General features: G+C 51.2%; 1 protein-coding gene across 3 annotated transcripts in view; it reads right to left on the minus strand.

Moving 5' to 3' along the window:
• STK32C (serine/threonine kinase 32C) overlaps positions 1 to 20,721 on the minus strand; it is a 79,301-nt gene that overhangs the window by 57,851 nt on the left and 729 nt on the right. The window lies entirely within an intron of this gene.

Genomic DNA, 20,721 nt, shown 5'->3' on the forward strand with positions numbered 1-20,721 from the left:
AAAAGGCAGACTCTAAAGGGGTTTAAATCTGCTGCACACAGGTGTTTTCCGCACAGGGTATTTTCACAGAATCGCAGAATACCGTCTGAAAGCCAGCTTGTCTGCCCCAAGCCTCCAGAAAGGAGCTGTGCCTGAATCACTCCCAGCAGCACCGCTTCCTACGCCGGCAGGAACTGCAGCTACCTCAGAGGCCCACTCCCCAGGGCTGACTGTACAGACTTACCCTCAAACAGCCTTCCATAAAACCCCACCACTCCTTCCTTCCTGTTTATTAAATGAGCTATTGCTTCTACTGACAATGCAAACTGAGAAAAACGTTCTCCCTTCCCCAGTCCTCCTCCCACCCATCCTTCATGCGTCAGACATCCCGGTCCCTCGGTGCTCTCCTAGCAGGACAGGCTGAGAGCTGGGATGTTCAGCCTGGAGAAGAGAAGGCACCGGGGAGCCCTTACTGCAGGTTTTCAATAAAAAAAAGCCCCCTTTAGGGGGCTTATAAAAAAGACGAAGAGCAATTTTTGCTCAGGCAGATAATGACAGGACAAGGGGAAGTGGTTTTAAACCAAAAAAGGGGAGATTTAGGTTAGAGGTTAGGAGGAAATTCTCCACTCAGAGGGTGGTGAGGGCTTGCAACGGGTTGCCCAGAGGAGCTGTGGGTGCCCATCCCTGGCAGTGCCCAAGGCCAGGCTGGGGGGCTTTGGGCAGCCTGCGCTGGGGGCAGGGGTTTGGAATTGGATGATCTTTAAGGTCCCCCCCAGCTCAAGCCCTTCTATCATTCTGCAATTCCTCCAGCCCCTCCCAGGCAGCCCCAATGCCTGGAGATCAATACTGCCTGCACCCAGCTGAGGCTTCATTATTGGTAACGACCCACTACAAGTTCTAGGTACAACGTCTTTGCTTACAGAACTGCTCTCTAACCAACTTCTTTCCAACCACTCATTGCTCCACTGCTGCCGTCATCACTGGAGATGCCGTATGCGCAGTAGCACCTTCTCAAACTGCCTTACACTTCGCTTTTGTCTCTAAGCTTTGCAACTCTCAGCTCACCAGTCCTTTAAAACATCTCATCTTTGGCCAATTACATCTTCCATGACTTTCACTTTAGACTCCAGTACTGTTTCCCATGAAATCAATCAAAAACCCCTTAATACTGCCAAAGAGAACGATTGGGCATTTATCTCTGGATCATTTCTAACTTTCTCTTGATTGCTTCCCTTACACTGCAATGCAAAATTCTATGTTCCCAGGTCCTCTGGCAACAAACTCCTCCTCCACTTCTTAGAGGTCTTTGCACCACAGATCTACCTCCTGGAGTCGCGAGCCAGGATGAACTCTGCTCAGCACCTGAATCTCAGCACAGCCGACGCAGCTCAAAGCACGGCGTGGGGCACCTCGGCACCACAGAGCCCACCAAGCCCACCCAGACCCAGCCATGTGCAGAGGAGGACAGCGGTGCCCGGTTTTGCCTGATCTCAGCAGCCCTGCTGAGCTCCAGCTGCGATGCTGATAAGCAGGAGAGAGCCGTCCAGAGCTGTGCAGAGCCGCCGTTGTGCAGAGGAGCTAGCTGCCCCGGCAGCACCCAGATCACCACGAACCACGACGATGCAGGGAACCTACAGCACCCAGCTGCAGACGGGACCAAGGCAGATGTCATTACTAATGAAGTGCTTTGGCAGACCTGACATTTTGGGAACACAAAACGTATAACTCGGTGCAATTTTGCATGACAAAGTATCCATTCCATAAAGAAAAATAAAATATCCTTAAAAAAGCTCAGCTCTTCATGTGAACATTGCATGAAGGATATGGAAATGTTCTCTTCTCTATGAAGTGAACATCTTAACAACAGATGGACCATATTTGGATCTTTCTTTCATAAATACAATATTCACCATTTGGAATAAAATGAGCGGTACAGCTGTCCATTGTCCTCACTTGAAGGGTTTTTTGTTCATTAAATAAGCAGGAAATCAAGAGTGTGGAAGAACAGAAAATCGCAGCACATCTTAAACAACGCTGGGGTAACTCTCAATGGCTTTGCAGGGACCTTACACCATCCACGTGCACAGAAATGAAACATACGATCCTGCAAACCCTTCTGGAGCAGAGAGCATCTTCTGTGAGCTGCAGCACTGAAAGGATTAGAATTGTTCACCTACTTCATTGCTGAAACAGAGGTCTGCAGTTTGGGAAGGGCTGCTTTTCCCCTCTGTGTTTTGCTACTTAAACCTCACAACAGCTACAAAAACAAGAAATAATTAAACTGAAAGCTAATCTGCTGTCTTTACTTGGGATAAATTATGAATTGCTGTATTATGGACATTCGCTAATTCAGAAGGCTGCTAAATCAAAGATATCAATATTCATAACTCCCTGACCCAATGTCCACATAATTTAATAACGCTGGTCTTGTATGGCTTCGGTGAGGCCAGCATCAGTATTTGGTAGAAACAGGTCCTGCAGGAGTAGGCGCAGAAAGGAGCACAAAGCTAAACTAAGGCAGAGATGACTCAGACGAGGCCGTTAGAATGAGGTAGATGATAAAAATACCCAAAAGACGTAAGGGAAATTGCAAAAACACTAATTTGGTTCTAAACCAGTACGACTGGGCCACTTCTTTCTCATTTGCTAAGCCAACTCTAAAATTAAACGTAAATAATGTTAGGGGTGAGCCATACGCAGGCTCCCGGTACACAACCACACCACTCCCCTCGCCTGCCACACATTCTCCACGCCAGCCCGACCATCCGGTGCCATTTCCCAGTTCCAAGCCAGCAAGGGGAGAGAAAGGCTGGCAGTGTGGTGATGCCTCCTTCCCAGCCTCAGCTCCGCATCCCCCCACCGCCACCCCAACCATCCCGCTCCATGGAACGCACCCTGCGTAAACAGTTTGTGCCAGGGCTGGTAGGAAAAGTTCTCTGAACGATAGAAGAAAAGAATAGCAAAAAACTACAAAAGTGCGGTGTGTTTTTAAGTCTCAAAAGGTACAGACTGATTAATCAGCTCTGCACCGAGTTGAGAACAAAACGCTACAGCTTGCTTCGCAACTGTGACTGCTTTCACAGCAGAATGTGTGCAGAAAGCCAATGCGAATGTTTTTCACTTTCAAAATTAAATCTCTCTAAGGACAGACATTAATTTCTTTTAGGCTTCAGTACTAGAGCAGAATAAGCTACTTTTATCTTATTATTTTGAAAAGGAAATTTTTGTTAGGAAATTGGAGATTTGCTTCTTTCAGCAGCAGTACATTTCTCCCTCTAATTGCCACTAAGTAACGGACACCTATTTAATTAAAGACTCTTTGTAATTTGACAGCAATCTCTAGAAATAGTTTCTCTCTTGAATTACCTCCTGGAAAAATTTCTGTCAAAGCATAATTGAGAAAGTGACCTTCATCGTGAACGGGGGGCATGGTCCCAGCACAGGTCACTCCTGGGCAGAAACCTCAGAGCGGCTCGTGCTGCCCCTCGCTGGGATACAGGCTGCTAGCTCCACGCCAACCAGGGGATGCTCAAACTGTGGTCTGTGGGTTATCGAGGCCCTCTCAGTCATCCTGGAGTCCCGAAGGATTTTTCAGAAAAAAATCAAAAGCCTTGGCTGAATTTGTTCTCATCTATGTCAATGGCCTGTTAGGCAACGGAGCGAGGCAAAATGGAAACTGTCACTGAGAGCTTTAGAAAATCCCATTCTTAATTGTGTGTCAAACGTGTGCTGCACATTTTAATGATATATTGAAAGACACGTACATTGTAATCCATTCCTCGTTATCTAATTATGAAACGCAAAGTCATTGCCAATTTACCATTGCAAGACAATCTCACAGCTGCTTTCATATTGACACAATAGGCTGAGACTTTCAAATAGACCCTTCAGAGGCAGAAAGTGATTAACAGGAAAATCAGGCCCTTTTCCCGCTAAGTGACAATTGATGGTACCCACTGTTGTGAACAGAGAACTCACTCAGAGCCTTAAATATTGTATTCCTGCTACAATATCTGAAGTTTCTAACACAAAATAAATGAAGACAGGTTGTGATTTCTTTTTTTTTTCTCTTCAGTTTTCTTAGCTCAGTTCTCAAAGGCCCACAGAGTCACCCTCAGTGACTTCTCCATACATTACATCTGTTTTTTCTTGCATTCAGGCTACAGAAAATGAATGTAAAAATATACAAACTGGAAGTTTGGGGTTTTAGTGACTAGACTCCAGCTTGACAGTGTATCTTTAATAACCGTATCTCACATTAGCAGAACATCTTTGTTTACGCCAAACATACCACATAACATTCAGCAGTATACGAGGAAGGATCGTAATTAAAGCTGTACTGTAATTGTCAAAACAAACAAGCAACATTGATTTTGCTCATTTGCTGACACAAATTTGCAATGGAAACAGAAAAATCCGCTATCCAGCATGTTCATTTCAGTGAAGTGGCACGGGAAAAAGACAGGGCCATGGGCTGCACGGTTGGATGGTGAGCACCAGACCAGCCTCACGACACGCAGAGCTGTTTGGTTGGGGTGGATGCTGCACCAGCCTGAACGCCCTCCTGAGGAGCAACTCTTGCAACACACACATGACTTCTCGTATGAAAAAGCCCAGAGCTGGGGTATGTTACGGTTGGAAAACGTAGTGAGAAGCACAGAACACACAACTGCAAGCTCTTGCTTAAGTCCCCGACAGAACTCTCCTCTTACTTGCTTTTTAATTAACCGCCAGTAATTAGCATCACTCAAGCAGCCTCCATAGAGTACCTCCGAAAGGCTTTGCACTACCCTGCAGAAACAGTGCACTGTAATTACAGGCTGAGCCTCACCAGGCCAGCGGGGCTGCGCTCCTCCAGCACCAAACCCAGCGAGGACATTTTTCTTCCAGTCGTTCCTATATTTAAGTCTACAGAAGCAATTTCTTACGTGCAGAGATTGTTCTCAGCTCCAGTTCAGGATCCAGCCTCACGCCACACAGCATGGAGGTTAGTGCTCACGGGGAGAAGACACGCTGACAGCTCTAGCCAGGACACCTGGTCCGGGCAGCACAACTGTGGTCCTGCTTTTTGCAGGGACTTGCCAACACCTGTGTGACACTCACACCCGCCTGGATGCTAAGCAACACTGAGGGCAGCCCCCAAAGCTCCTAACCTCACGTCTGTCCCACCACGGCAGTGCCAGCGGGACGCAGCGCAGCGCTCTGCTCGCCGGCAGCACTGCTGGTCCAGCCCCACGGCCAGCCACAAATGGAGTTTGTTACTTCACAGCCCTTCAAAAAAAAAGCATTGACAATGCCTGGATTTTGCTTGGAAATGGAGCTAACAGCACAGCACGCAGAGGAGTAATGTTTTAAGTAGAAAAAGCCATTTATGCAGACAATATTCTATGCTTGGGCAATTAAAAGAGAAACAGGAACAAGCGTTCAGAGAATGCGCAGTGAGAGCGGTGCAGCAGCAACGGGCCTGTTCCCTGAATTACTCCCTGCTGTAAACATCAATTTCTTGTTGCTTTTTTTTTTTATGCTCTATGACATTTACAAAGTAAATTTAGAAACAATAGACTATTTATATAGCAATACTAACCTGTGGAAATCGCTGCCCCAAGACTTGAGCAGAACAGATTCTCCAGTCCTATTTTTTAAGGACTGTCAAGTTGTATTACCACAAACATGCTGACAGGCTAAGAGAGCAATAGGAAGGATCACGGTTTTTTTCCAAGATGCAAACTGAAGGGCAGGAGATGTTCCTCCCCTGCTGCACAACGCTGCACGACTTCTGTCATTAGCTGCTGATGCGACTGCTCACGGAGATGGGACGTTTGCCAGCTGCTTCAGAAGCCTAATTCCCTGTAGGAGCTGTACGGAAAGTTAAGAAGTGATGTTACCTGTTTAAGAAAAGTGAGAAAACGTATTTTGGTAGCTTTCTTACAAAACGGCAAGAGTTATGATGGAGCACTGTTGAAGGGCGAGATGAAGCCCTACTCGCAGCGCTGAGCAGCACCGATCCCCGAGCAGCGAGGAGCAGCTCAGGTGCGATGGAGTGCGTGCAGCATCCCGCCCTCAGCACGGCACTGACAGCTGCTGTGCTCCTCCAGCACCAAGCACAGCGGCGGTGGGTCCGCGACCAGACCTCCCAGTTGCTATGGAAATACCGATAATAATGAGCAGTAAGAGTAACTGTTGAGATACACACCAGTTGCTAACACGAAATCCAACGCACTTTATAGTACCGTAATAACATTCCAACTCCTGACGTGCTATTACACAAATGCATCTAAGAGGAACGGAGCCATTTTGCAGAAGGGAAAGAAATGATGCTTTGTAGCAAAAGATCAGGGTTTACAAGAATTTTCAAAGTACACAAACTATTGCTTTTGCTCGTATCACGCCACTTGGAAAGGCTCTGACACCATATTCAGAAGATTTAAAACATTCACTAACAGTAAAAATAGCAATATTAATAATTTACCATGTTTTCTTAAGAAAAATTGAGCCACATTAAATCCGGTAACAGTGGGTAACTCAAAGTCCTCACACTTTGCATATTTGTTCCGTGTACCTAAAGAAGGCTACAAAGGCTGCTCAAAGAAAAGAAGAAAAGGAGCTACCCACTTGTTGTTCAGCTTCATGTTTTATGCAGAAACAAATGCTGAGGTATTGTGAAAAAATTACTGGGCTTACACTGGCAACTGGTGCGTGATTGATCACCTCTGAACAGGAAAAGTCCCCCGTATTTTTATGGTAAGGAGCCCTACAGCTGTTCGTGCTGGGGGATTAGATTCCCCCGAAATCCCTGTGGCACGAGGACGTGCTGCCGGGCAAGCAGCGAGCTCCCTGCTCCCTGCATTGCCCCCAGGCTCCCACCACAACCGGGCGCTGACCAAACCCGGTCCCACTGCCCCGTGCCATCCCCGCACCCAGCTCCAGCCAGACCTTCTGCTCCTGGGAGCCCACCCGACACACATCCAGCAACACACCATGACAGAACAGGCAGCTCAGCAGCTCTCAGCACCGGCCCCGTCACACAACCTGACAGACGCCGGGCGCCTTCGCTCCTGCCACGCGAGGTGCCAGCAGGAGCGCCAGGAGCCCACGCCACCGACGGGCACGCTGACGTGTGTGCCAAGAGGCAGCCGGGGCCAGGAAGCAGGAGGAAGGGAGGATAACCATTTATCCCTCTCCATCCCTCAAGGTGCTGAGTGAAGCAGGATTTCTGCCATGCGCTGCCAGCAGGGGCTGCCGGGCCCCCTCCCCTGGTGCTGAGCCCCAGCAGCACAGGGACCACCAGCTCCTCCAGAGGAGGCTCTCTCAAGGCTCCGGCTGACACTTTCTTTCAATCACTTTCACCAAAACATCCTCTATTTCCTCTGCTCCCTCCTGTTTATCTCATTGTGACTTCTTCCCACAGAACTGCCTCTCTCTGCAGTTGTCTCCCATTTCCCTGCAGGCTTCCCTGACACTACCACAAGACAATTACACTGGTGCAGGGATAGCGGTGGCTTTCCAGTCACCCTTCAGGTCTTCCATCCAGCACCCCCTCATTTTATCACCCTTTACTTCCCTTCTGATAAGGGCACAGAGCATTCGGGTTTCACATGAGAACTTAGGAATTTCTGAGACGAAGACAGAATTCAGCATTTTTTTATTATTTTTTTTTTAATTACAAAAGACTCTATAAGAAGTTTGAGACTGAGAAGATGTTTTTTTTGTTGTTTTTCTTTTTTTTCCCTGGGGGGAAGGGGTAGGGGGAGAAGACGAAACCACCTTCAGCCTCAGTGATATTTAATATGTTCTACAATTATCGCTGCTTTTAGCAGATCCTTCCAGTACTGCTTAATGCTCCCATGGACACAGTGTGTGACAGTCCTGAGAAAAGAACTCTTTGTACAAGGAGTTTCCAAGAAGATCTTCTTTCAGGACACTACAATCAGCAGCTTCTGCTTTTTAATCAAAAGAGGCTCTTAGTGCCTGCCACACCAGCAAATCCATTGTTGGGCATGAAAGACAGCCTTGTTCTGCCTGCTGTTTCACTGCGCCTGGTAATGACTATCAGAGCACGGGAGGAAAGGAAAGGAAAGGAAAGAAAAGAAAACCCAGCCTGCATACTGGGCAGCTCAGCACATCCACTTACCCATACACTGGTGAATCTCTTGGCTAAGCACACAAACGCCCCCCTCGTCTGTGAAGGTGACCACACCAACCCAGCGGTGCCTCAGTTAAACACCACACTTGTGTCACTACTCATCACCGCCGGGTCCCTAAGAAACATTTTATCCTGGGACAGAAGGCATGCTTAACGAAACGCAGCTTTCCTGCTTACCATGGATTTGCTGTAGCTCCAGCAGTGCTGCACATGGCACGTTTACATTGTTTAAGGGTGGTCTGTGCTCCAGCTTTCTGCAAGAGCACTGCGTTCCACTTGAGTACTGTGAAGAAAATCTAAAACCAAACCAGCCAAAACCACAGCCTCGTGAAGAAGGGCTGCGGTTGTCCGCTCTGCTCATTGCTTGGCAACTAGACCGATGAGCACCATGGAAATGCAGCCAGTGTCTCTTGTGCTGTTTTTTTTTTTTTTAATGCATGCCTATTAACAAGCCCAGGAGAGGACGATGAATTCCCCCAGCACTCAGGGCGTGGGCCAGCAGCACGCCGCTTCGCAGCGCTGGGCACGCGGCATGGGGTGCTCGGAGCACACACTGCACCACACCGTGCCTGGAGGAGCTCGCTCAACACACAGCAACAAAAGGCTTTGCTGCTTCAATGGGCAGGCAGCTTTATATATATATATGTAATATATATGCGTTTAACAAAGCTAATGAGTTCCTTATTTACCCGCGTTGTGATGTGAGCAGTGCGCGGGATCTGCATGCGCATACGTTGTACTTAGAGTTAATTTATACGTTACCCCATTAAGATAGCGTTCCCTGCAACAGCACTGTCAACACAATTATGATAACTTGAAAACAAACTCTGGATTTCCTTCCTCAGCAGAAGCCACCGGTGCAGCCTGCACTGTGCACGTGGCTCCCGAGAGCTATTTTAAGCGCTCAGTCCTATCTTTGTCCTGGAAGCTCACGAGCAGCAGACACGCGCTCCCAAAATACCTTCAGCTAGGATAAACCGACGTGCTCTTCCATCAGCAGTGCCTCGGGATTTTAACGCCTGTGGGAAACGCTGCTTTTCGAGTGCCCTACGCTTTTTTGATGAACACAGCTTAAGAGAGGACGCACAGCACAGGCCAGCAATGCCAGCGGCTCGCAGGGCTCTGAGAGGAAAAACAACGCATCCCAAGGAGCCTGCGGCAGGAGCACCGTGACGAATTCAGCTAAGCAGCAGCCCTCAGCTCAAAGGGGGGCAAAGACAAGAACTATCAGAACAAAAAGCACTCGTGAGGCTTGGGGATCTTTTTATCTCGCTGTGATGTCTGGTGCCTGCACACGCGGTGCTGTATCCTGCCGTACATCTCTGGGATCACACCTCACATTCATCAGGCAAGCCGCTTCCCAGACCTCCGCAATAAGAGTGGCTCTTTTTTGCAAAGAAAGAGAAAGAAAAATTAATACCAAGATAATAAATTAGCAGTTGTCAGTCATACATGCCTGCAATGTAGGTAAGTCTGGAAAGGAAGCAAAGACAGCCACAGGAACTCAAGGAATACTTGGAAAGTTTCATTTGATGGGTTATGTTTGACCCCAGCTCAGAGCACCAATTCCCTTTGGTTCTCCCCAAAGTGAACAAATCCGTTCTTTGTTCGGCAGGTAACAGAGGCGGGTGTCCCAGCAGCTGTGCTCAGCGGAGCAGCCACCTGCACGCAGAGGGGCTGAGCCTGCCCACCCCGTACCGCAGCAGCATGGAGTAGATGACACTTGCTGCTCGGGATTCATTTAAACCCCACAACAACAAGAAACAGACTCAAATTTACAGGGAACGGCAAACAGAATTATTTACAAAGTTTAACTTCTCTGGGGAAAGCCGGCATCTCATTTCTGTGATACGAAATTCTCCTGAACACTGCCAAGTACCAGCTCTCAGAAGAGAGCATCTCATGCAAAGGGGTTTAAAGACGAGGAAGGGAAGCCTGGCCCATCGCCTGCTGAGCCGAGGGCAGGCGGCTCCCCAAGCCCTGTGCTTGGTGCTCAGCACAGCCAGGGCACAGCCACAGCACTGCTCCCACCAGGGCTGCTGCTCTGCGGGCTCTCCACCAGCGCTGAGGCACAGAAACGAAGCCCTCCTGCAGCCCTGCCGGGAGAAGGAGAGGACCAGCAGCAACTGGCAACCCGTCCCAAGGCAGGAAGGAAGAGGGGAGAGCTTCAGCGGTGTGGGATGGAGATCAGGAAAATCTAAACCAGGGCCAGCAGAAACACTACACTAAAATTATTTCTGAAGTGTTATTGAGGGGCAATCAGCGACTGAACTGTTTGTTGACATTCATCACGTTCTGACAAACAGAAGTGATTTGTTCTGGTTAAAAGAGACCCGCTATTTTTAAAGGAATTTCACACATTGATCTTTATATCAGAAAGCCACACAGGAAAACACACAACATGCTGAAAACACTCATTAATCAATCCCTACATTCTCCTCCTGCAACTGTGCTTGTTTTGACACCTGCTTGCAATTTTCCTCGCTGTGGCATTTAACACGAAATAAAAACTAATCAAGCGAAAATGAAAAGCGAGTGCCCCAGCGCACCGAGCTCACCCTGTGCCAAGCACACCGCACTGTGCCGCCGACAGACCCCCTCCTGCTGGGCACTGCCACGGGGCACAGGGCACCGATGTCCCCGCTGCAGCCCCAGGCAGCTCCCCAAGCGCCCCAGCCACTCCTGGTGCCCCCGCGCTGGGCACCGGCTGCAGGCGCAGAGCCCGTGCCCTCCGTACAGCCGTGCTGGCACACCAGGATGCGAGTTACTCCGAGGATCCCACCGTACAGGTGGCAGGCAGCAGCTGCACGGGACATACCGGGGGGTCGAGTCAAGCAGCAGCTCCCTGTTGCCAGCACCACGCGCTGCTCTGCTTGCGGCTCTTCCCACACAGCCTGACTGCTGAGCAGGCGTCCCTTAACGTCTGGGGAATTCAGGGAGGTTATGCAGAGCTCGTAGCAACAGCCCAAACCCGCACTGACCTTCCTGGTCGTGCCCGTGACCGCCTGGAGGTGCAATGATGTGTGAAAGGCGATGGAAGCACCCCAAGGGCACGGGCAGGAGGTACCTGGGTGGCTGTGCTCTGGATGCCAGCGAACAGGCAGCACCCGGAGGTGTCAGTGCTCCAGGCGCACACCCTGCACACCCCCTGCACTGCCCGGAGCTGCGGGGACCACCTGCGTGCAGATGAATTATTCACACGATTGCAGTGTACTGAATTGAGCCTTTAAAGTGCGAATTACTTGGGACCAGGCTTTAGCCTTATTGTCTGTAAAGCACAAAACACATTTTCCTACGGTACAAACAATCCAAGTCTAACCTATATTATTTTCTGTATTCCCTACTTCCTAGTCTTGCCTGCCAGTTTCCATTAAAACTGGAGAACCAGCAAGATATAAAGCTAACGTGCAGCATGCAGCTTCCCAGTGGATTATGAGACACATGTTTTACAAGGTCATTTAGCATTCTACCTATCAGAGCTTTAAAGAAGGCCTTCCACATGAGATACATCACCCTGGCAGCAAGAACACCCAGAGTCGTAAGGGCCACGCCGTGTCCAACCAGCACCAGCAGCGGTAGGAGATTTACCTGATGCGAGGGGTAAACCACCAGAGCCAGCTGGAGGCTCGTAGTGTGCACAGACCAACTGCACCGCCCGGAATATACTTGGGCAGATCTCATTTCTGCTCAGTTGTCATGGCAGTGGCTTGTGGGTGTTCGCAGCATGCACTGACAGCGAGTGTCACACCTCAGCAACACACTTGCTACCCAATGCTTCGAAAGTGCTTTTTCTGTACTTGAAATAGCCCAGAAATGGTAGTAGCAATGAAAAGCTATTGGCAAGCAAAGCCAGATGTGTTCATGAGATGTCCACAGACTCCTCAGCTGCGTGCATGCACCGTGCTGCTTGTGCGGTCTTTGGAGAACAGACTTTGAAGGACCTTGACTGATGCTGGTGGTGTCCTGGCTGGGTAACTGACATTAAACACACGACGTTTCAGCTCCAGAACCCACCCCGTTTCACTGGCATCCCACCTAACCCCCGGGCAGACCCGCTGGCTCAGAGGAGCCAGAGCTTCAGCGCAAGCCCTCCCAAGCCTCTTCCTTCTGACTTCTGTCAGCGTATCCAGGGACCAGAGTTAGAACATGGGAATTCTGCAAGTGACCGATACGGGGGATCTAAGCAAGTACTCCCTCTGTGCTCTCACACTGACTAACCTGTCCGGACACCAATAAAATTAAAGTCTGGTGCTCGGCAGTGTCTGTGGTGCTAAGCTCCTACATACTGCACCAGTTCATCATCAATTAATTTTCTTCCTAGTTACTACTGGATTTCTGTGATCCCTTCCTTTCTTTCCCCCTCTGGGTGTCCGAAATGTGCACGATGGCCAAACTCACGGGCCATGCATCATGAGCCAGTATTTTAGGTGCGGATGCTGACTTTGCTTAGTTGTGGGTTCTGTCTGGGGTTTGTCTGACGAGCCCTGGGGGGAGATGGCTTGGTCAGGGACTTAACCCAAAATGAAAAAAGAACTGCTATTTTCCTGAGCAAAGCCAGCTGTGTTTTCCCTTGTGCAGGCCAGGCAGACACGAGTCCCGAAGCAGCACATGGTGTCCGTGAAGGCACCGCGCACAGCGCCGCTCGGAGCACATATTGGTCGCAGGAGCACATGAACTCTGTACTGATACGCACAGAACCAAGCAGGTTTATTTTCTGAACAATCCATGACAATTACCAGCTTCCAGAGCTGTCATTTGAGCTGTAAATACATCAGTAACTGCAGTTTGATTTAATTACACAGGACGGGGAGCCACCAGGCTGTACGGACTCGGTGCGCAGTCACGCCAGCGGGCTGCTGGCTCAGCACAGCACAGCGCCCGCCGCCTCCTGCCAGTCCCAGGTACTGGAGGAGCCCCTGAACCTCAGCCCAGATGTGGATTAGCACATCACCATTCACACACTGCCGTATCTCATTGCTTAGCAGCATTCAGAGCCGTCTGTTCCCACACATCCTGAGCACTTTTAATTTTCTGTAACTGTCACCTAAAGCAGCGTAATTCCTGAAGAACAGGGGAGAGGAGAGGAGGACACTGACATTTATCTCCTCTTGTTAGGAGAAGCTAAGCTGCTCGCGAGCCACCTCCTCTCCATTGGGGAGATGAATGCCAGAGCACAGAGCAGCTCTCACGCTTCTTTCCTCGCCGGCTGCCTGCAGCACACCCATCCCCGCAGCGTTTGGCTGTCGGTGCCATTCAGCACCCGGCGCTGCCTTACTGCTCTCCAACCTCCAGCCACACAGCGGGGAGGTGCCACTGGTGGGTAACACTCGGGCTGCTGCCCATCCCAGGGCTCACCTCCCCTGTCAGCTCCTGCCGACCGAGTACTCCTGGGTGGGCCCCAGCAACAAGAACTCGGCCATGGCCATGGGGAGCTGAAAGCCCAAACTCTGATCCAAACGCAGAGCCACACCATCACAACCTGCACGCAAACATTACCCACCACCTTCAGTTTAAGGTGTTCCCATGAGAAATAAGCAGACATCTGAAAGGAAATGTGCCTCGTGTCCCTCCACGCGTGGACTCATCCGTGCACACCCTCCAGACAAGGCGCCACACACGACCCACTGCCATGCAGTGCTAAAGCAGCTGCAGGTGGTTATACACTGCCCCGCGCCCCATCAGCTAACTTGACAAACAGATCACAAAAAGAACAACCACTTCCATTTCCAGGAAGGTTTTTCATTTTAAACAATACAAGCTGACATTCTGCCCGCCACAGGCATGGGGTGGCACCACAAACACCTTCACACACCCAGCAGTCCCCGTGCATTTCTCCTACCCGAGAGCTGCCAGCATGGCTGTCCCAAAGCCACCTGCAGCCGCGCGCTGCGGCTCCTGGCCGACTCCATCTGATTGCATTCAGACCCTGGGAAGATGCGGCTGCAGGCCTCAGGGGAAACGCTAGCAGAACGGGAAAGGTGATCGTTACATAGCAGGAACGTGATCAATAAGGTGTTTAAACCCCTAACAACATGCTCTTACACACCACTCAAAATTCACAGAAGACTGCTTTAAATGGATTGTAGCGACTGTGGCCTTTAGAGAACGGATGAAATATTAATCTGATCTAGCATTTTACCTGAACTCCATTTCTGATTACTTTTTCTTGATCTGCCCTTTTCCCTCCCCATCAGTCAAGCACCCCCTGAATCGCAGCCAGCTTTGTGAATTTTCCCTTACTTGACTTCAGGCGGCCTCAGCTGCCGTCAGGGTTTGTTTTCACCTCAACTCCTCCCTTAGGACTTCCCGTAAACTCGTTTGCCCCTCAAGGCCTTGCATAATCTTTCTCCCTTTTTTCAGGAGATGCCTGGGATGATCCTACGTGAGACGGGGCGTGACAACAGCAGGATCCTGCAGTGCACAGTGACAACAGCACGGGGATGGAGCTGCATTCAGCGGGGTGCTCTGTCACTGATGGGCACATCACCGCATCAGCCCGAACTCAGCCAGGGGACCCCCAAGCTCAGGCACACGCGGGCTGTGCAGCGACAACCCTGCTGTGTGTGCTGGACCTCTGCTAAATGAAGTATGAAAATCTGCAACATGCTTACCCTGTCAGTGCTTTGACCAGCTGACATCTTTTCGATGTCATGAGAGCTTTGTGAGACAGAAAGCTTGGTGGGGGACAGAGGCAGAGGAAGGCAAACGATGCCACAACCCTGTACCACCCGGCGCTGGACCAGGACAAGCAATGTGGTTGTGTAAGACAGATCGAGAAATGAAGGCTGTGTCTAAATCGCTAATGGTAAAACCATAAAACAAAATGGACACGTAAATCTGAAAAAAAAAAATAATAATAAAAGATTTGAAGGAACAAAGTACCTAATGAAGTGCAGAAAACATCTCCAGCCTCCATGCATATTGCATCACCTCTTTGAAAGACAGTTTAAATTTTTAAACAGTTGCAAATTAGAAGATTTAAACAAAAATATAGAAGCCAACACAAGTGAGAGGTAAAGCATGACTTCGGGTAAGCAACCGTGACAGTTTTATGTAAGTGCAATTTCGCAGCGTGCAGACCAGAACGGTATTTCTCCAGGTTACTTTCAGCGCTGATGAAGGGGCTGTGGTCCTCAACGTGGATAGTAAAATGAGAGAGGCATTATTCATTATTTCTGAAGGGGAAGGAACCAATAATCCAGCTGCTGGGCTGGTAACTACACATGTTCGTGGTCTGCAATTACTGAGCTCGCTGGACTTGAACCATTTCTGCGTTACATGACACAAAAACTTCACGCACAGAGCTCCCTCAGCAGAAAACCAGCGAGAACGGCAGGTTTTTGCAGCACTCTCTGCACAACAAAGCAATGAAGTGACCTCAAGACCTCACGGCAACTTGCAGAGACGGCAATCACACCTCGCCCAACGCGACACCGTGCGCCTCTCCTGCCTGTCCCCACAGGGAGCTGAGGCGGTGCCGACATCGCTGCCTGCCCTGCACCACCGTCTGCTCCACCTCGTGCCCAGCCCTGCCAGACCCTGCTAACGAGTCGGGGGACAAACGGGTCCGATGGGCTTTAAGCATGGGCACCCCATAGAGGTGTGTTAGAAGTGAGCCCGCTCGACCCCAGGAGGCTGCACAGCCCCGAGCCCACCGCTGGCTGCACTCCCTCCGCAGCACCCCCAGCCCGCCACTGACCCAGCTCCGGTTGGAAATGGTAACTAAAAGGTTTAAATCACAAGGGGGAACAGAGCGCCTGCTTTTGTTGGGAGGTCGGGCTGCAGCAAGAACTTGTCTCTGGGTAAACTACACACAAAAAAAGCCACAGATCTGGGAGAAGAAAGATTTCAAACAAAATAAGAACAACAACAACAAGTGGCAATACTAAACACAGCTTTTCTGACACCTCCTGGCAATTTTCACTCCCTCCTCCCCCCAGATACTTACTTAGTTACCACTTTGATGCATAAATGCTTTTTTCCCCTTGTTTTTAAATAACAGGCAAAGGCATCTGTGCTCCCAACCCACAGCCACACGAGAGCCAGGCGACAACAAAAGGTTTGCTCTGCAGCCTGTTGGGGACGTTGGGATCCGTAACCTACGCAGGCCTGGAGGCACCGGTCCCTGGTTGCCCCCACGGGATAGTTCCTTTACCTTCATTTTAGAAAAAAAATGTAATAAGCAATTCAGAGAGCATAGAGGCTTCGCAGATCTGTACTTGACCCTACAGAAATGGGATTTTACAGGCTCCCCACCGGGCCCAGGGCTCCCCGACCCAAGGGGCAGCGCCTGGTTGCTCAGCGCCCACAGCCCTGATGCCTTAAGGACACTGGGCACGGGGCACAGCAGCGGCTCCTGGCCTCTTGGGGATGGGTCTGGGGGGCCCCGTGCTCCAGAAGTGTGCATGGCACAAGGCAGCAGTGTGCACGGGGACATGGGGCCTCGAGGAAGGGGCACAAAGTACAGGCTCCCACTGCACACAAGGAAAGGCCCAGAGCAAATCAAGCTTTGCTCCCGTCCCCCTGTCCTGCAGAGTCAGTCCCACACCGTGCCCTCATCGCTCTTAAGGTCCCTGCTCCCCAGATCACAGAATCACAGAATTTCTAGGTTGGAAGAGACCTCAAGATCATCGAGTCCAACCTCTGACCTAACACTAACAGTCCCCACTAAACCAAATAAATGATTGTGGGGGAGAAAATCTCAACCTTACAAGTAACACAGAGCCCTGCAGACCAGGCTGGATGTCTCGCTCCCACAGGACCAGAAAACAGGATGCAGAAGGAGAACAACAACACAGCCTGACACATCCCAACTCACGCCTTTGAAACAATTTGAGCCAAAACGAAAGGGGAGCGTGAGGGAGCGCCCCTCCATCCCGAGCCTGGCGGCGGCAGGCCCCGCACGCCTCATGGCCCCTCCAAACCCCAAGCGGCTCCAGGGCGCGTCGCCCAAGGTCTGGCTCCGGATCACCACGACGAGGCAGGAGGGATCTGTGCTCTGGTGCGCGTGCAGTCCTACGGCCTGCCAACACATTGTTTGAAATTAAAATGGAGATTATTTTAAGCACGTTACCCCAGGTTTTGCAACTTCTCGCCTGTTTCCATGGGGATGGGAGCCGTGCCGGCAGCTGCTGCAGGGCCCTTCAAACTCCTGCACATTTCTGGAGGACTACCAGGGAGAGAGCCAGGGCCGGCCCCCACACACCGCCCAGATGCTACGAGCCCTTGGGGCCCAGCGCATCCCTAAAGCTGAAGTACTCCAGCTTCAAAGGGAACGGCTGGGAACGTGCCTTCAAGACACTGAGCAGGTTTCTGCTCCCCCACGAAGACAGCTCGCAACACACAGCAGGCTCTGACGGGTGGCCCTGCGGGAAGAGGCTCACCACCAGCACAATGCTGGGCACCACCAGCACAATGCTGGGCACCCCCAGCCCCCTGCAAATGCTACTGGGGTGCCCAGGGGCCCCGCAGCACAGCAGCTCCCTCCGTCCTGGGTGAGCTGCCCTGGCAGTGCCAGCCACACGCTGCAATGGCAGCACACACCACATCGCCTCCTTCCTTCTGCCTGCTCACCCCAAATCCCAGGTCAGGGCTGGCTCCCACCGGCACCTGAGCCAAAGCATTCTGAGCACAGTTTTTGTGAGGGAAACCCCAAACACTCACGGACACAGCACCTAAGGCAGCGAGCAGCCCTATGGCACGCACAGCTTGGAGTCAGACTGCTCGGCTGCGGGAGCTGTACAGCTGGGACCCTGCACCAAGAGCAGCTCTGTCGAGCAAGCAAGATTGAAGACAGGAGGCTGGACGGTGCGTCGAGTCCTCAGCACTTTGGGAGAGAGACAGACAAGGGATTGGCATACGCTGACTGAGACAAAACGCTAATCAGGACAAACACTAATTAGGCTGCCACACTACAGCCCCGTAAATCTGCTGGGAACCTGCAGTGTCACCAGCCAGGCAGAAGGCCCTGGGACCAGGCACCTCCTCAAAAGCAAGAGAAGAGCAGCTCGGCGGGTGGTACCAGATGGTTTTACATGCTGCCGTTCACATTTACACACGCTTTTTTAGGAAGCCACTTGGACTCTGGAGGAGCCATGACCAAAACGCAGCCCGCAGATATGTAGATAGGGGCACGCTGTGCCCCTCGCAGAGCTGTGGGCAGCACAACCTCCGAGTGCTCCTCGTGTTTCCTCTCCCTCAGCTTTTGCCTTTCCCAGTCTGAGCACATCTGCTGAACGTTTTCTAAAACGGAAAGGTTGAAACATTCCTGTTGGTTTCACAGGGACATTTTGTTCCCCGCTTGGTAAAGCAAACAAACAAACATACAAAAACAAACAAACAAAACATTTGTTTGGGCTTTTCCCAAAGCAGAAAATCTTAACTGCCCACATTCCCTGACCAGCTAGTGAGCTTTCAGAAGGTTCTTATGGGTATAAAGAAACCCTAAAAGCCCTTACAGACAAGGACCAGTGTTTCCTGATGTGCAACATGTGGCGATAATGACCTGCGCACAGACCATAAATCCCCAAGCCTGCTACAGTTGACTTCAGTTTACTGAGGCCACCGTAATGCCAGCACACGACAGCTTTGAGAGTCTTCAACCTTGTAGGCTTGTTCCAGCTCTTACTTCTTTTTTCCTTACCTGTTTTTCCTTTTACACTCATTAACCTTCTCTGTTCAGAATCCAGGCACAACCTACCTCGTCAAACGCTTGCTGTCAAAAAGGCACCGCTGCTGCCCAGCCTCTCTGGACGGCCAGGCTGGCGCACACACCCCAGCCGATGCAGTTTTAGCAGCTTCTGCACGTGCAAAGCTGTCTGTGTAAACAAAAGCTCCTGAGTCAACATTCACAAAGGGGACGGGACCGTTCTCTGCAGGTACCACTGCTTTCTGGAAGCAAACAAAACACACCAACACTCCCCTCTCAGGGTCAGCTTTCCAATTACTTGAACCCCGGCTCTGAAACACTCGGAAACATTTCAAAGATTTTATCAGCCACCACGGAACAGCAAAACGCACGTGCTGCTGCCAAGCACCACACCAAGAACACGAGTGGCACAAGAGGTGCCAAGGCCCTGCTTCCAGGACAGCTCTGATGAGCCGTGACAGGGGCTGGCGGTGGCCACCCCAGCCCGTACCTGGGCGCAGGGCTAGCAGCAGCCGGCCGGAGTGGGGCAGGACGGGGCACAGCAGCCACGGTGGGACAGGAGGTGGGAGCAGGGTGGCCGCGTGGGGCTGCACACCCCTCAGAAGCAGCGAGGGGGTTACACCGACACCATGCTTGGAGGTGGTTTGATCCTCGCGAAAACAGCGGGGTCTGTTCTGGTATGAACGCAGCACGGCGCTGAAAAAGCTGGAGGGGGCCAAGAGACCCACATGAGAGGCGCAGGAAGATGAAGTTTTCCTTCAGTCACAGCCTCAGAGTGCTCACTGCCACAGCCCACCACGGGCTCAGCAGACGGCTGCGGTCACAGCTGGCGTTCAGCAAGGCAGAAATACAGCAGCAGGCCCGTCGGTTTATCAGGGTCAGATGCAGCAGCAGGGAGCAGCCCAGGCTGCAGAGAAGGTGGTGTTGCTGAAGCTGAGGACAAACTCATTACTCATTACTGCCCAGCCCACAAAACCCCACCGCACCCTGGTTCGACCACGTCTACTTGGCCAAAAGCCTTGGTCATGTAAGTCTTGAAACCCGTCCTAGGGACATCAGGCAACACCATGCTGCGGGGTTGCTGCCTTAGAAATGTCGCATCTGTAGCTAGCGCTCTCTGAGGGCAAGTTCTGGACCTCACGTTCGTACACGTTAGAATAAATGTTAGCCTTCCATTTATGTACAGCCTTTCATAACCAAAAGGGATTAACCACTGCATTTAGGCAGCCAGGCTCATCCTTGTGCATGCCTCATTGGGAGCCTACGGGTAAAATTTCACGTGCTCATCTATTTTTAATTTTTTATCATTATTATTTTACTTGAAATTGCCAGCACTAGTAATTCTCCCGCATGCTGTCACACACCAGGCGAAAGCACTAACTGGCTGCTTTATTTAAGGAAGTTATCGGAATGTCTTAAGGGATCTCCATAGCAACCCTGCTGTGCCAGTAAATAGGAGCTCGCCAGCACAACACCGCCTGCTCCCAGCACACACCAGCCAGCCGTGACAAAAGGGCAGGCGATACTCAGCAAGTAACGTCCTGGGAAGTCTCCGCTACTGCTGAAGCGCTGCTGAAGCACACCTTACTAGGTGGCACCGGGGTTTTGCCGATGCCCACGCAGCTGCAGCAGTCAGCATCTCCACGCTGGCCGTACAAAGGCTCGGTTCAAATCGTGGTGCCTTCCAGATCACGCAGCAAAGCTCCAATGTCAGCGCTGCCCCGCGGCGTGCTTGCTGCTCCCGTGCACGCCGCATCCAGATGAGGTTTTTCACCGGGCACACACAGCCAGGTGCAGCCCGGCAGTCCCACGGCACAGAGGGGTTTAAAGGACTCTGCGGTGCTCCTCCCAAGGGGGATTTTGCTCGGCGCTCCCTGGGCAGCTCGGTGCCCGAACTGGCAGCTCCTCCCTGCTTTAGTAACAGCCCAGAGACGCGAGGGTCGGGAAGGCA

The sequence above is a fragment of the Anas platyrhynchos genome, chromosome 6 (assembly GCF_047663525.1).
Source record: "Anas platyrhynchos isolate ZD024472 breed Pekin duck chromosome 6, IASCAAS_PekinDuck_T2T, whole genome shotgun sequence".
NCBI lineage: Eukaryota > Metazoa > Chordata > Aves > Anseriformes > Anatidae > Anas > Anas platyrhynchos.